The sequence below is a fragment of the Pistacia vera genome, unplaced genomic scaffold, assembly GCF_008641045.1.
Source record: "Pistacia vera cultivar Batoury unplaced genomic scaffold, PisVer_v2 Contig350, whole genome shotgun sequence".
In the NCBI taxonomy this organism is placed as follows: domain Eukaryota; kingdom Viridiplantae; phylum Streptophyta; class Magnoliopsida; order Sapindales; family Anacardiaceae; genus Pistacia; species Pistacia vera.
Window position 1 is genome coordinate 1,120,787 of NW_022196169.1, and position 13,014 is coordinate 1,133,800.

Genomic DNA, 13,014 nt, shown 5'->3' on the forward strand with positions numbered 1-13,014 from the left:
TAAGCAAAGGTCGATCCCACAGGGAATGATTCGATTAATTCCTATATTCTATCCAATAACCACAATGAAAACAACAGAAAAATAAAATAAAATAAAATCCTAAATAGTAAACATGACAACAGTAATGAAAAGGGGTTGTAGTCAATGCAATCTAAAGTGAAACAAATAAATCTCCAATGGTAGAGAATATCATATTAAAAACAACCAGTTCTCAGTTCAAGATCCACCTAAACATGCATTGGACATGAACTAACCGTAACATTATTCTATCTCGTTATTATGGAATTATTGACCCTAGGAAACAACAAGCTCTGTTACCCAAATTTTCTTTAATTTTCGCTATTGAAATAAGCTCTTCAACTAGATCCTAACCCTTGAACAACCTAGAATAAGCTCTCTAAGTTTAATTCAATGGCAGCCTTAAGAATTAGGAAAATAGATCAATCCAAGCAACAATCACGAAAGATCGGATTATTTATCTTAGGTTATGTTATTCAAGGTGACAGACTTAAAACTTGTCTTTAATCATCTATCATCATGTGTTACTTATTGAATAGAAATAGGACAATTACGTATCATAATTCCTAATTCTAACAGATAAAATTTCGATTAAACAATTTAGCAGGCCATTACTAAATCACCCAAACAAGAATCATAAACGATTAAAACAGAATAACATAAACAATTCCAATAAAAACAAGATTGAGAACAATGTTACTGAAGTTAAGTTACACCAATGACATGAATTCAGGCTTCAAAATCCCCTTGAACTGAAGAAGAAAGATCAGTCGCACATCTTGATGTAGAAAGTAAAAGAAAACCGGAAAAAACTAAACTCTACTGCCCTCCTCTGTTTAACCTAACAACTCATAAATAAATAATGTGTTTTTTGCTTAATTCTGCCAGGAGTCACGAAAATTATTTTCCTACATCTTTGCTAAACGATAGACTTCCAAAACTGTCAAAATCTTATTAGATCTGGAAAACAGAATTCGTAATCCAGTTTGCACCAGGATTCTCACAATGTAAAAGAACTTTTCTAGGCTTGGTCACTTCATAAAAGTTGTAGTCCTGGATGTGTAGATGAATTTTGGGTTTTGAATCACCTCCTTTCAATATCTGAAGCTCCAGTTAGGCCCATTCGAAAACTCAATACTCAGCCAGGAAATCCTTCCGTGACTAGGATACTAGGTCTGATTTTGCAACAACTAATGAGGGCCTGAACGAACTCGAATTCTCGTCCATAATACTTCCTGGAAAGCTTGATTCATCTTCTTTACTTTTCCTGAAGAACCCTTTTGCAATCGAGAAATTTGACTCCATGAAAAACCTGAAAAACGCAGCACTAGTCAAAATAACAAAAACTCTGGAATTTCCTAATCTTTTCTCAATTATTTCATAAAGTCTATCCAAATATGCCAAACTTACAAAATAAACTCTAATCAACTCAATTAGGCATAAAACATAACAAAAAACATAATATGGAAGGAATAAAAATGTATAAATTACACTCTTATCACATGGATTTCCTGGGGAGATTTGGAGTAGAGATTGATTGTCAGAAAAAGAAAGCAAGATTTAATCTTGATGATGGAGATAAGTTCAATTTTGGCGAGGGTCACCAGCTTAGTATGTTAATCAACAGTGTAAAGGCCAAAAAGATGCTAAGAAAAGGGTGCTCAGGGTATATTGCTCATGTAGTGCACAGTAGTGATGTCCCACAACTAGAGATTCAAAATGTGCCAGTAGTTTAGGAGTTTTTAGACGTATTTTTGGAAGATTTGCTTGGTTTAGCTCCGGAAAGAGAAGTAGAATTCAGTATTGAACTGGCACTAGAGACTACACCAATTTCTAAAACCCCTTACCGGATGGCCCCAGCCGAGCTTCAGGAACTCTTAGACAAGGGTTTTATTTGACCTAGCCATTCTCCTTAGGGTGCTCCAATTTTGTTTGTGAAAAAGAAAGATGGATCTCTACAGATGTGTATAGATTACAGAGAGTTCAATAAAGTGATAGTGAAGAATAAATACCCGTTACCTCACATAGATGATTTGTTTGGTCAGTTGAAAGGGGCAACAGTGTTTTCAAAGATTGATTTGAGGTCGGGTTATCACCAAGTAAGGGTTGCAGAGCAGGATATTGCCAAGACTGCTTTTTGGGCCAGATATGGGCATTATGAGTTTGTGGTCATGCCTTTTGGGTGAACCGATGCCCTAGCAATCTTTATGGACTTAATGAACCAGGTGTTTCAGGATTTTCTTGATTGATTCCTAGTGGTGTTTATTGATGATATCCTGGTTTATTCTAAGACATAAAAGGAACATGAAGAACACCTAAGATTTGTGCTACAGCTATTGCGAGATAAAAAGCTATTTGCCAAATTTTCTAATTGTGAGTTTTGGCTAGATCAAGTTATCTTTCTAGGCCATACCGTCTCAAAGGAGGGTGTATCAGTGGATCCAAGTAAGGTAAAAGCAATTCTGGAATGGCAACAGCCGAAGACAGTAAAGGAAGTTACAAGTTTCTTGGGGCTAGCAGGCTATTATAGGCGGTTTGTAGCAGGGTTTGCTCAGTTGGTTAAACCGCTTACAGCTCTCACTAAACAAAGAACTCCTTTCATTTGGTCGAATGCCTGTGAAGAAAGTTTTTAAGAGTTAAAAGGAAGATTGACCACAGCTCCTATTCTTGTGTTACCACAGAAGGGTGTAGATTATGACATTTATACAGATGCCTCATTTCAGGGACTGGGTGCAGTATTGATGCAGTTGGGTAGAGTAATAGCCTATGCTTCTTGTCAGTTAAAAGAGTATGAGATGAGATACCCTATACATGATCTAGAGTTAGCTGCTGTAGTTTTTGCACTGAAAATATAAAGGCATTATTTGTATGGAGCAAAGAGTAACATTTATACAGATCATAACACTACAAGAAATATATTATATTGTGACAAAATTAATTTTGTCAAATGTTATTTTGTCACGAGTAATATAGCTATTATGACAAAATAAAGAAACATCACATTAAATATGACAAAGAGAATATACAGTGACTAAAAAAAATATTGTCATAATATTTTATCACAATTAAGAAACCCATAATAAATGTAGTGAAGAAAAACATTTTTATCATAATATTTCGTCACAAATTTTTGGCGCAAAATTTTGGCACCTAGGTAAATTGTTTATCGTGACAAACATATTTTGTCATAAAACATTTTAGTCACTATATTTAGTCATACATACTATAACTACAAATTATTTTGTCACAAAAAGAATTTATTTATTATTAAAAAAAAATTGTCATAATATATNTTTTTACGAATTACTCTTGGACGGGCGTCCATTACTTACGGACGCCCATCCACAATAAAAGGACGGCCGTCCACAAATTGTGGACGGCCGTCCATCGTTTTTATTTAGATTTGTAAAAGCCAAATGCATGGACGGCCGTCCAAACATTACGGATGCCCGTCCAAAAGTAAGGGACGGCCATCCACAATTGGTGGACGGCCGTCCCCAAAGAAATTTTTTTTTTTTTATATTTGGGTGAAGGACGGGCGTCCATTATTTGTGGACGCCCATCCAAAATTAATGGCTATCCATCCATATGGATGGACGGCCGTCCCTAAGGTTTTACAAATTTTTTAATTTTATTTTAATAGGGACGGGAGTCCATATTATATGGACGACCGTCCCTTTCATATGGACGCCCATCCATATATTATGGACGGGCGTCCATGTGAGTGAACGGCCGTCCAAATTTGATGGACGGCCGTTCACTAGAAAAAAAATTGTAAAAAAATGGAGAGACACGTTACATGTAGGCCGATACAGAAATTCGGTGCTAATATTTTGGTGTCCGTAGTGTTATTGAAATCAAAATCAACCATTAAATGCAATCAACAATGGCGGAGCCACATTCACCCAGGCTTCAAAAAAAAAAAAAAAAAAATTTAATTTAGTATAGAAAAATATGATTTTACTCCCTATAAATATAAATTTAGTTTTTTCTAGCCACCAAAATTTTTGAAGTTAATACTTTAGCCCCTATAAGTGTAGCTTTCTAATTACTTTCTGGCTTTATCATTCAGTAAACATTATATTATTAATAATTTTTTTGGCTTTGCCCTTGGCAATCAACTTGCTTGGAATAATTGATCAAAAGTTCATATAACAATTGTGAGACCAAATTGAAAATTAATTCTTTCATTGATTAATTAATTAAGTTGTATTTAATTTTTTTGTTATAATAAAATTTTAGTTACTGCACAAACACAATGTAATAACATAGTTATCATTAATTATTATATCTTTATTTTATTTGTTATTTTCACGATTTGAAATAGCATAATTATCATGCATGTAAAAATATAAAAGTAACTTCATGAGGACATATGTGTCAAAACACCAATAAAAACAAACAATCAAACACTTATATTTAGACAATGAAAAAGAAAAAAAAAAAAAAATATATATATATATATATAAAATATATATATATAATATATATATATATATATATATATATATATATATATATATCGATTAGAATAATACATTCAAACATATTCAATAATCAAGAAAATTTAATTTCAGTGAGAAAAAATAATACCACCTAAATTTCAACTTTAGTAAAAAGACCTTCAATTGGTTCTATAGAAAATCATTTCCTTCAAAAAACATTCTCATTTATCCTTTACTCAATTAGATGATAGTTTCTTAATTAAATCAAATTATTACGATATTATCATCCGTTTTCAAAAGTATTTCAACTCTTTTTTGTTTTCATAATATTTGTTATATTCCTTATTCAAATAAACTCTGAAATTTGATTTGAAAATGTCAAATCTCTCAGATGGGCCTGTAACCCGATCTTCGGGTCAATCTAAACCCGGCCCCGAAGCCCGTTTTCTTCTTCTTAAGTGCAGCTTGACTCGTTTGCTCTAGGTTCAACTTCGACATCTCTTCTATGTCTCTTGGAACTCAACCACAACAACAACAATGGCGAGCACCAAACTTCAGAGGATTATGACTTGTACGTTTTGTATCTTTTCCTCTACTTCTTGTCTTTAATGGCTTCTATTTTGTTGATTAACTCTTTTTTTTTTTGCTAATGTTTTTTGGGTTTGTGTGTTTCCAGAACTGATTTTCAGGTTTCTTCAAAGCGTAAGTGATTTCCTCTTCTGTCTGATTAAAGTTTGTTTTTTGTTATGGGTTGGTGAGTTTTGGGCTTATTTTAGCTATTTTTTGTTTGCATATATCAGAAAGCTCGCATTCAAATTTCGCTTTTTGAGCAGAAGGATTTGAGGATTGAAGGCCGAATCATTGTAAGTTTTCATTTTTTTTAAAGATTTTTTCATTGTATAATTCTCATTTTTGTTTTTTAGATGTGAAAGGGTTATTAACTTGGAATTACTTAGTAAGATTTTGATGCTTTGCACTTGGAATTTTAGTTGGTTTTCTACTACTTTTAATCATAATTTGTTGCTCCTGTCTGTAGTGGAAATTCTGTACCCGAAAAATTGAGTATGATAAAGGAAGAAACCCACTTTGAATAGAGTGAATCCTGTAAACAAAAGTTAAAACGAAAAGGTATGAGTTTATTAAAAAACAAAGATATTATGATTATTTTTTTTCCTTAGTGTAATGTGAGTTAATTATCCCAAGTGCATTATGTCTTTGTCACGCAATACAATGTCTGTTCCTTCTCCCCCTTAGAGCATTAAGAGGCTTGTTTTAGTGTCCTTATTTGAAGAAATAGGTAACTTGGAAATTTTTTTACTATCAATACAATTCATAAGAGGGGAGTGTGCTTTATGAATTGTATTGTACACATGAATAAGTTGGTAGATTATCTTTTTTTTTTTTTTTTTTTTTTTTTTTTTTTTTTTTTTTTTTTTAATGGTGTGATGATGTTAGAGATGTGGTATTTGTTAGTTTGCAGTTTTTGGTATATAGTGGTTAATCACATTGTTTATGTTGGATAGATCTGAATATTGTCTGCATGTTATTTGTTAGTAAGTGCAAAGATTGGATTTGGAAGTTGCTCACATGCTCCACTTTGCTGATAAAGAGTGTTTTTAGATATAGAGAAATTCACATTCTTTTGTCGGAGTAGATTTGTTTTGTTAATGTAAAATATTAAAATTCTTGTCTTGATATTATTGTTTCTGTGGTATACCTATCATTTTGTTATATATTTTGAAGTTTTTCTTTTCATCTTTCATCTGGTGATGTTTATGGTGATGTGTTTCGTCTTTGCTGTTCCCATCTATTTATAGTTCTCATCAAGTATACACTCTGTATAGTACTAGGTTGCAATGTCGTCACTACCCCATATAAAATTGAAAAGAAAAATAAAGCACCGCAGCACAAAGAAGAAATAGAAATTAAAAGATGCATCTTTCCTGGCATTTAATTTTGCAATTTCTTGTTCTAGTTCCTTTGTGATCTAACTCCTTAGCATGCTTAGCTTTTGAACCTCCAGCCAATCATAAATATAAAAGCAGGCTGGCTTCGTGTTGAATTCAACTTTTGAACAGCTCAGTTTTCGTATCTGTGATATCCTTTCAAGCATTCTGCTCTTCTGTATTCTATAAGTTTAGTTTGTTTCATTGACGCATTTTGCTACTAATTGTTATGATAGGTTAGGGTTTTGATTGGCAAACACATAAGAATATCATTCTACTCTTCAAGTGGCTCATTTGTTTCAGCATGTCATTTTGTTGTTTGACTTTCCAAATAGGAATGCATAATATTACTTGTATTTTCTTCACTTCTTTAATCTTCAATGATAATAAATTCAGTTATGAGGGAAGATATCATTTGCTTGTATCAATTGTTGATGTTTCAGCTGTCAAATTCACGACCTGTTGAGCTTTAATGCTCATTTTTACCTGAAGCTTAGGTGGTAGAGGTTCTGAGTTGCACTCAACAATGTTTATAGGGAAAAATGTGCTTACCTGTTTAAATCTTTTTCGTTGGGCTAGTTGGATATGTGATATGATAACCTATAAGCCATCCTTATCAAAGGATTTTTTTTTTTTTTTTTTTTTTTCATAAGATAATCCTCTACTTAAGGTCAGAGCAATTTGTTTACACAAGGTCAAGAACAGATACAAAATGTAGTTTCTTCATTTGTAATAAGTCGGTTAGCCAATTTTTAATTATCTCATTTTATCTTGTCTCTTTGTGAACATTTCTTCTCCTTATTATAAGAGAGGCATATTGTTGTGCATGTGACTTGAACTAAGGTTTAAAAGGGGCGTGAATCACATATAACCATGTAACTCGTAGGAAATGAGCTCTTTGAAGCAAAGTATAATACATTCCAATTGCTTTAGCGATGAACATGTCTAAGATATGAAATCATCATCCATTCAATTCATTATGCCGGTAGTCTTTTGTTGTTTTTCTTGCTTTCGTTGCTGTATGGATCATGCTTTAAACCTTTCCTTAACTTTTCCCAAAATAAGTAAAAGACAAATAATATTATTTATAGAAATACCTTCGTTGTATGCAATTATTAGATTCTTAAATCGTTCAAAATGTGAATTCAATTTTTGTTATTCATTTTGGTTTTATAGGGTTTTGATGAGTACATGAACTTGGTTCTGGATGATGCTAAAGAAGTCCACATCAAGAAAAAGACCAGAACGTCATTAGGTGATTTATTTTCTCACTTTTTTAAATCCCTCGAATAGAATGCCCATACTTTAAATCAATGTTTTAAAACCCAACCCGGGGTGAAACCCGACAAAGCTTCTGGGTCTTGGGTTGACCGATTTAACCAGTTTGACCGTTGGTCAAACCAGTTGACAAAAACTTTTAAATTTAGCAAATACACCCCTAAAAATTGTTTAAGTCCCTATAAGTTTGAAATTGATCAAACACACCCCAAATGCAAATCAACCGGCGACTGTTTGGCGGCGGTGACACCCTAGATGCAACCCCAATCGTCCTTTGAGCCTATTTCCATCAAAATATACCCAAGATTTGGTCGAAATAGGTTCGATTTTGGTCAGATCACATTGACATCAGCATCGGCATTTTAGGCCACATCTCATCGACACCAGCGTCGAAAACCCTCCCCATCACCCAGGAATTACTCTCATCTTACTCTCGACCAAAACCCACCTCACCCCACCCCCGTTAGCCTCGCCAATCGCCGACAAAATCCCATTGTTGTTGCTGCCCGTTTTGCTCGGTTTTTGGTCGATTTACTCATCGGAAATCAACTTCGTCACCACCATTGCAGTCATCGGCACTTTATCTTCAAAAGCCTCAACATTTCGGCCTTCAATTGTTCGTCGATCATCCTCTTAAATCCTAGAGTTTTGGGTGAATTGGAAAAATATAAACCTGGCCCGTTGAAGTTTTCAGGTCCCGGTTAAATCGGTTCAACTGGCCGGGTCAGGCCAGGCCGGGTTTTAAAACATTGCTTTAAATCCTTCTTTATTTTCACAAGAAGGATACTTCTCAAAGGAGACAGCATAACTCTGATGATGAACACGTAAGTAAAAGTGAAACAACTTTCACTTCTTTTGCTTTCTTTGGCATATTAATGAATTTCTTTTTTCTAAATTGCAGAGGGAAGTGATGATTCATCCTTGCGATTATTTATATTGGCATTACGGGCCTTCTAATTAGCGTGTTGATTGAGCCATTTAGACTATGCTACTATCTTTATATACTGGATGGATTTCATGTATGATGAACTGCTTTAATAGAGGCATAAGACATTAGATGGTATCGTCGTTATGAGTATTTTTATCATTATTGAGATGACAAAATTTTTTTTGTCACTCTTATATTATTTTGACAGTAAAAAATTTGTCATGTAAAAGTAGTTGTATCAAAAATTATTTGTTATGCTATTAATTTTTTTACAAAATTATTTTCGTCAGTATATAATTTTTGACAAATAATATTGTCATATAAACAAATATGTGATAAAATAAATGTTGTCACGATAAAGTTAATGAAAAATAAATTTCTATCACTATTAAAATTACAAACAAATAATTTAGGCTTCATTTGGTTCACTTTTTTATACTTTTTAGAAAAGTTTTGTGAAAAAAATTAAAAAAAGTTGAATTCGGCGGGTATTACGATGTAGGATTTGAAAATTAATAAAAATACCTCTTATATTTATTTATTTATTAAACATTCTTATAATAAAACATTAAAAGTTAACAAAAATACCTTTAACCCACCCAAAAAATATAGACAGTCGGCCACCACCGTCAGAGGGTGGTCAGAGTGGCCGTATTGGCGCATGATCGATTGGATCTTGTCAGTCGTGTGCCAATACGGCCACTCCGGCCACCCTCCGACGGTGGTGGCCGAAAAAGGCCATATCGGCGCACGATCGACAAGATCCAACCGGTCATGCGTCGATATGGCCACTTCGACCACCCTCCGGCCAGATTCAGCCGGTAGTGAACTGTTATACCAGATTCTGGTCATCTTCTGGTAGTGGTGGTCGGAATCTGGTAAATGTGAGTTGCTTGGGTGTTTTTGCAATTTCTAAAAAAAATATTTAGGAGTATTTAATTAAATTAACAAATTTAAAGGGTTTAAAAAAAGTTGAATAATATTGTGAGTTTTTGCAATTTTACTGTTTAACTTTATTGGGAATACTAATAGTAGTATTCCCAAAAGGGAACCAAACGGAGCTTTAGTCATTATTAACAATTTTGACATAGAAAAATGCTATCCTTACAAAGACTTATACAAAGAAGGCTACAAAGTGAAGAAAAAAACAAAGAAAAAATGGAAAAAAAGAAAGAGAGAGACAGGGAAATCATGAAGATTAAGGGTAGTAATTGTCTTTGTATGCCCCCTTTGTATTTGTCTTTGTAAGACTAGCACTTCTCTTTGACATAATACATTATTTTCTTACTATAAAGCTTATCATTTAGTCTTTAAATATAAATCAATTGTGACAAAATATTACTCATAGTGAAAAAATTTCTTCTATTGTTACAAATAATTTATCACAATATATTAGTTTAAAATGACATTATTACTGCCACAATAAATAATTAGACTATGATGATCATATGCTTTTTCGTCACCATACACTTAAGAGTACAAGTTTAATGTGACCAACATGGTGACTAATACAATTCGTCACATTAGCGATTTGGTCACGTTTTTTATATTTATAGTAACAAATTATTTTGTTGCGAGAAGCCTAAATTCTTGTAGTGATTTCAGGAGTTTGAGACCTATGACAGTGAGACTATTTTCATGCGTAACAACTATGCTTGTAGGGTTAAGGTGTTAGGAATCAATCTACCCAATGCAGCGGAAAAACAAAAATCAAAAGGATGAATCTATTCCTTTTATGCCAAGATTCCGGTATAGATTATATAGTTTACATGTTAAATCAAAATTCTACACAAAAATAATATCATTACATTCAAGGATCAGAAATCTTATGCACGTTTGAAGGCTCCTTCAAGTGTCTCTGAATTTATTTCGCTACCGATTCAATGTAGAATCGCACAAACGGTAATCCATACGAAAATAATCCGAATAACTAACCCTTGTTTTGCTAGAACAAAGGGATGGCTTCAAGAATCAAAGGCTTTCAAAAGAATCAAGAAGAGAAGGAATTTCTCTTCTATCTTATGCCTTGGACGCGAGGGAGAGAGTGGGTAAGGGTGACTACCTCTTTTCTTTGAATAATTGAATAATGATTGATTGAATTATTCTTTTAACTCAACTTGCCCTTATATAGTGCATGAGTTAAAACCATATTTCTATAAGGAATAGACATAAGCCTCCAACTCTAATCTACCCTTGTATCCAAACACCTTTGTTTTGGTATTTTAAATATTAATTAATTACTATTATAATTAAAATCAATATATATATATATAATTCATTTAAATATATGCATATATATATTTAAATATAATCTCACTAATTAAATACAGACAACAATCTCAACAAATTTAATTACACTATGAGATTACTAAAATACTCTTTTGTTTTGAAAGACGAAAATACCCCTTACACAAACTACTTATTAAATTATATTCTAAGTGTGTGACCCGTAAGCTCCTCTGCATATCGACAATGAGTAGTATCGCGATTAACACCAATTAATGGTCTTACTACACACAAACAAAAATTGGCCTCAAGCAAAGCATCATAGACACCCGATAGATTCAGATTTAGTGAAACAGCTACCTATTAACGATATGATTACCGTGCAATTAAATCCTTTTATCATCTGTTATCTCATCAAAACTGAGGTACAAAATTAGTGTCAACCTCATTTACTCTCAATATCTTTGTATCCAGTCATTAGACTAATGACCGGAATAAATAAATTGGATTGAGCAATAACTCAATCCCACTATGGCCACAGATTTAGTGTCATTGTCATTTACTGAATTACGCAATGAGATAACTTCTCCCGTACCTGGAAGTGATGAATCCTTTGTCAATCCACCATTGTCTTGATACATTCCTCGATGCTGACAATCATTATCGTATTGATAGCTCTGAATAGACTATGTTGGCTAGTGTTAAACTACATCAGTCAACGCACAAGACACTTCGGTGATCTCAAGTCTGAGGATCACATGCACCACCATTCGTTAGAGGATTTGTTTCATAAACATTGGGGTTACCATTTATATGGAATCATCTAGTGGATCAATCTAGTAAACTTGCTTACAATAAGCACCCATGTGTTGCTTTAGGTTGTTGGCAAACAGCCTTGACAAGTGAGATCAATCACTGTCTTTCGATAGTTCAACACTATGATAACTTTACCGTATTACCTGTGTCCTTGGTTAGAATCATACTAGGGCTATAGATATTTCTAAAATGGCTACCATATGTGATCATAGGGTTCTCACTATCAAGATTTGAAACACTTGATACCCTTATCGCGGTTCTACCATCCTAAGGACATATATCAATATATACAGTTATGATTTACATGATGTAGAATAAAATGCCTTATATTGATCAATGAACATTATTACAAAGAGTCAATTTTACAATAATTGATTGGCTTTAGGGCACCTACTCTAATAATCTCTCACTTGCACTATAGCCAATCATTCATGTATTTAATACCAAATGACCTTAAGTTCCTTTCATGCTTCTGCTGCGACATAAGCTTCGTTAATGGATCTGCGAGATTGTCATCAGTATGCACTTTACTGATCTGTACATCTTTCCTCTCAACCATTTCTCAGATGAGATGAAATCGTTTGAGTATGTGTTTGGACTTCTAGTGAGACTGTGGCTCCTTTGCTTGAGCTATTGCTCCATTGTTGTCACAATAAACATCTATTAGATCAACAATCGTGGAGACCACACAAATTTTGGTGATGAATTTCTTGATCTAGACTGCCTCCTTGGCCTCATCGGATAATGCGATATACTAAGCCTCCATTGTAGAGTCCGCTACAGTACTTTGCTTAGAGCTTTTCCAACTCACTGCACCCCTATTGAGACAAAATACAAACCCGGATTGTGAACGATAATCATCTTTATCCATTTGGAAACTAGCATTATTGTATCCTCTTACAGTGAGCTCATCTTCCCCTCCGTAAACCAAGAACATATCATCAATCTTTTTCAGGTACTTAAGGATGTTCTTGATAGCCATCCAGTGACGCTCACCTAGATCTGATTGATATCTACTATAAGTGCTTAATGCTTATGAGACATTAATCAGAATACACAACATGACATACATGATAGATCCAATTGCTTATGCATATGAGATCCTCTTCATCCTATCTCTCTCATCTTGTGTTTTAGGACACATATCTTTAGAGAGATCGACACCATGTGACATAGGAAGAAATCCCTTTTTGGATTCTTCCATATTAAATCTCTTTAGTACCTTGTCAATGTATGAACTCTAACTTAAGCCAAGCAACCTACGCGATCTATCATGATAGATCTTGATTCCAAGGATGTAGGCTATTTCTTCTAAGTCCTTCATGGAGAAGCACTTGGATAACCAAGTCTTTGCCGA

The 13,014-nt window shown here is 33.7% G+C and overlaps 1 long non-coding RNA gene across 2 annotated transcripts; it reads left to right on the forward strand.

Annotated features, from left to right (window-relative positions):
- Positions 1-4,959: 4,959 nt before the first annotated feature.
- LOC116139418 lies at positions 4,960-8,816 on the forward strand. Of its 2 annotated transcripts, none has more exons than XR_004129449.1 (4): positions 4,960-5,034; positions 5,264-5,326; positions 7,586-7,664; positions 8,589-8,816. It is a non-coding gene; the product is annotated as an uncharacterized LOC116139418 (long non-coding RNA). The 2 variants fall into 2 exon arrangements; XR_004129450.1 differs by lacking the exon at positions 4,960-5,034 and adding an exon at positions 5,143-5,165.
- Positions 8,817-13,014: the final 4,198 nt, after the last annotated feature.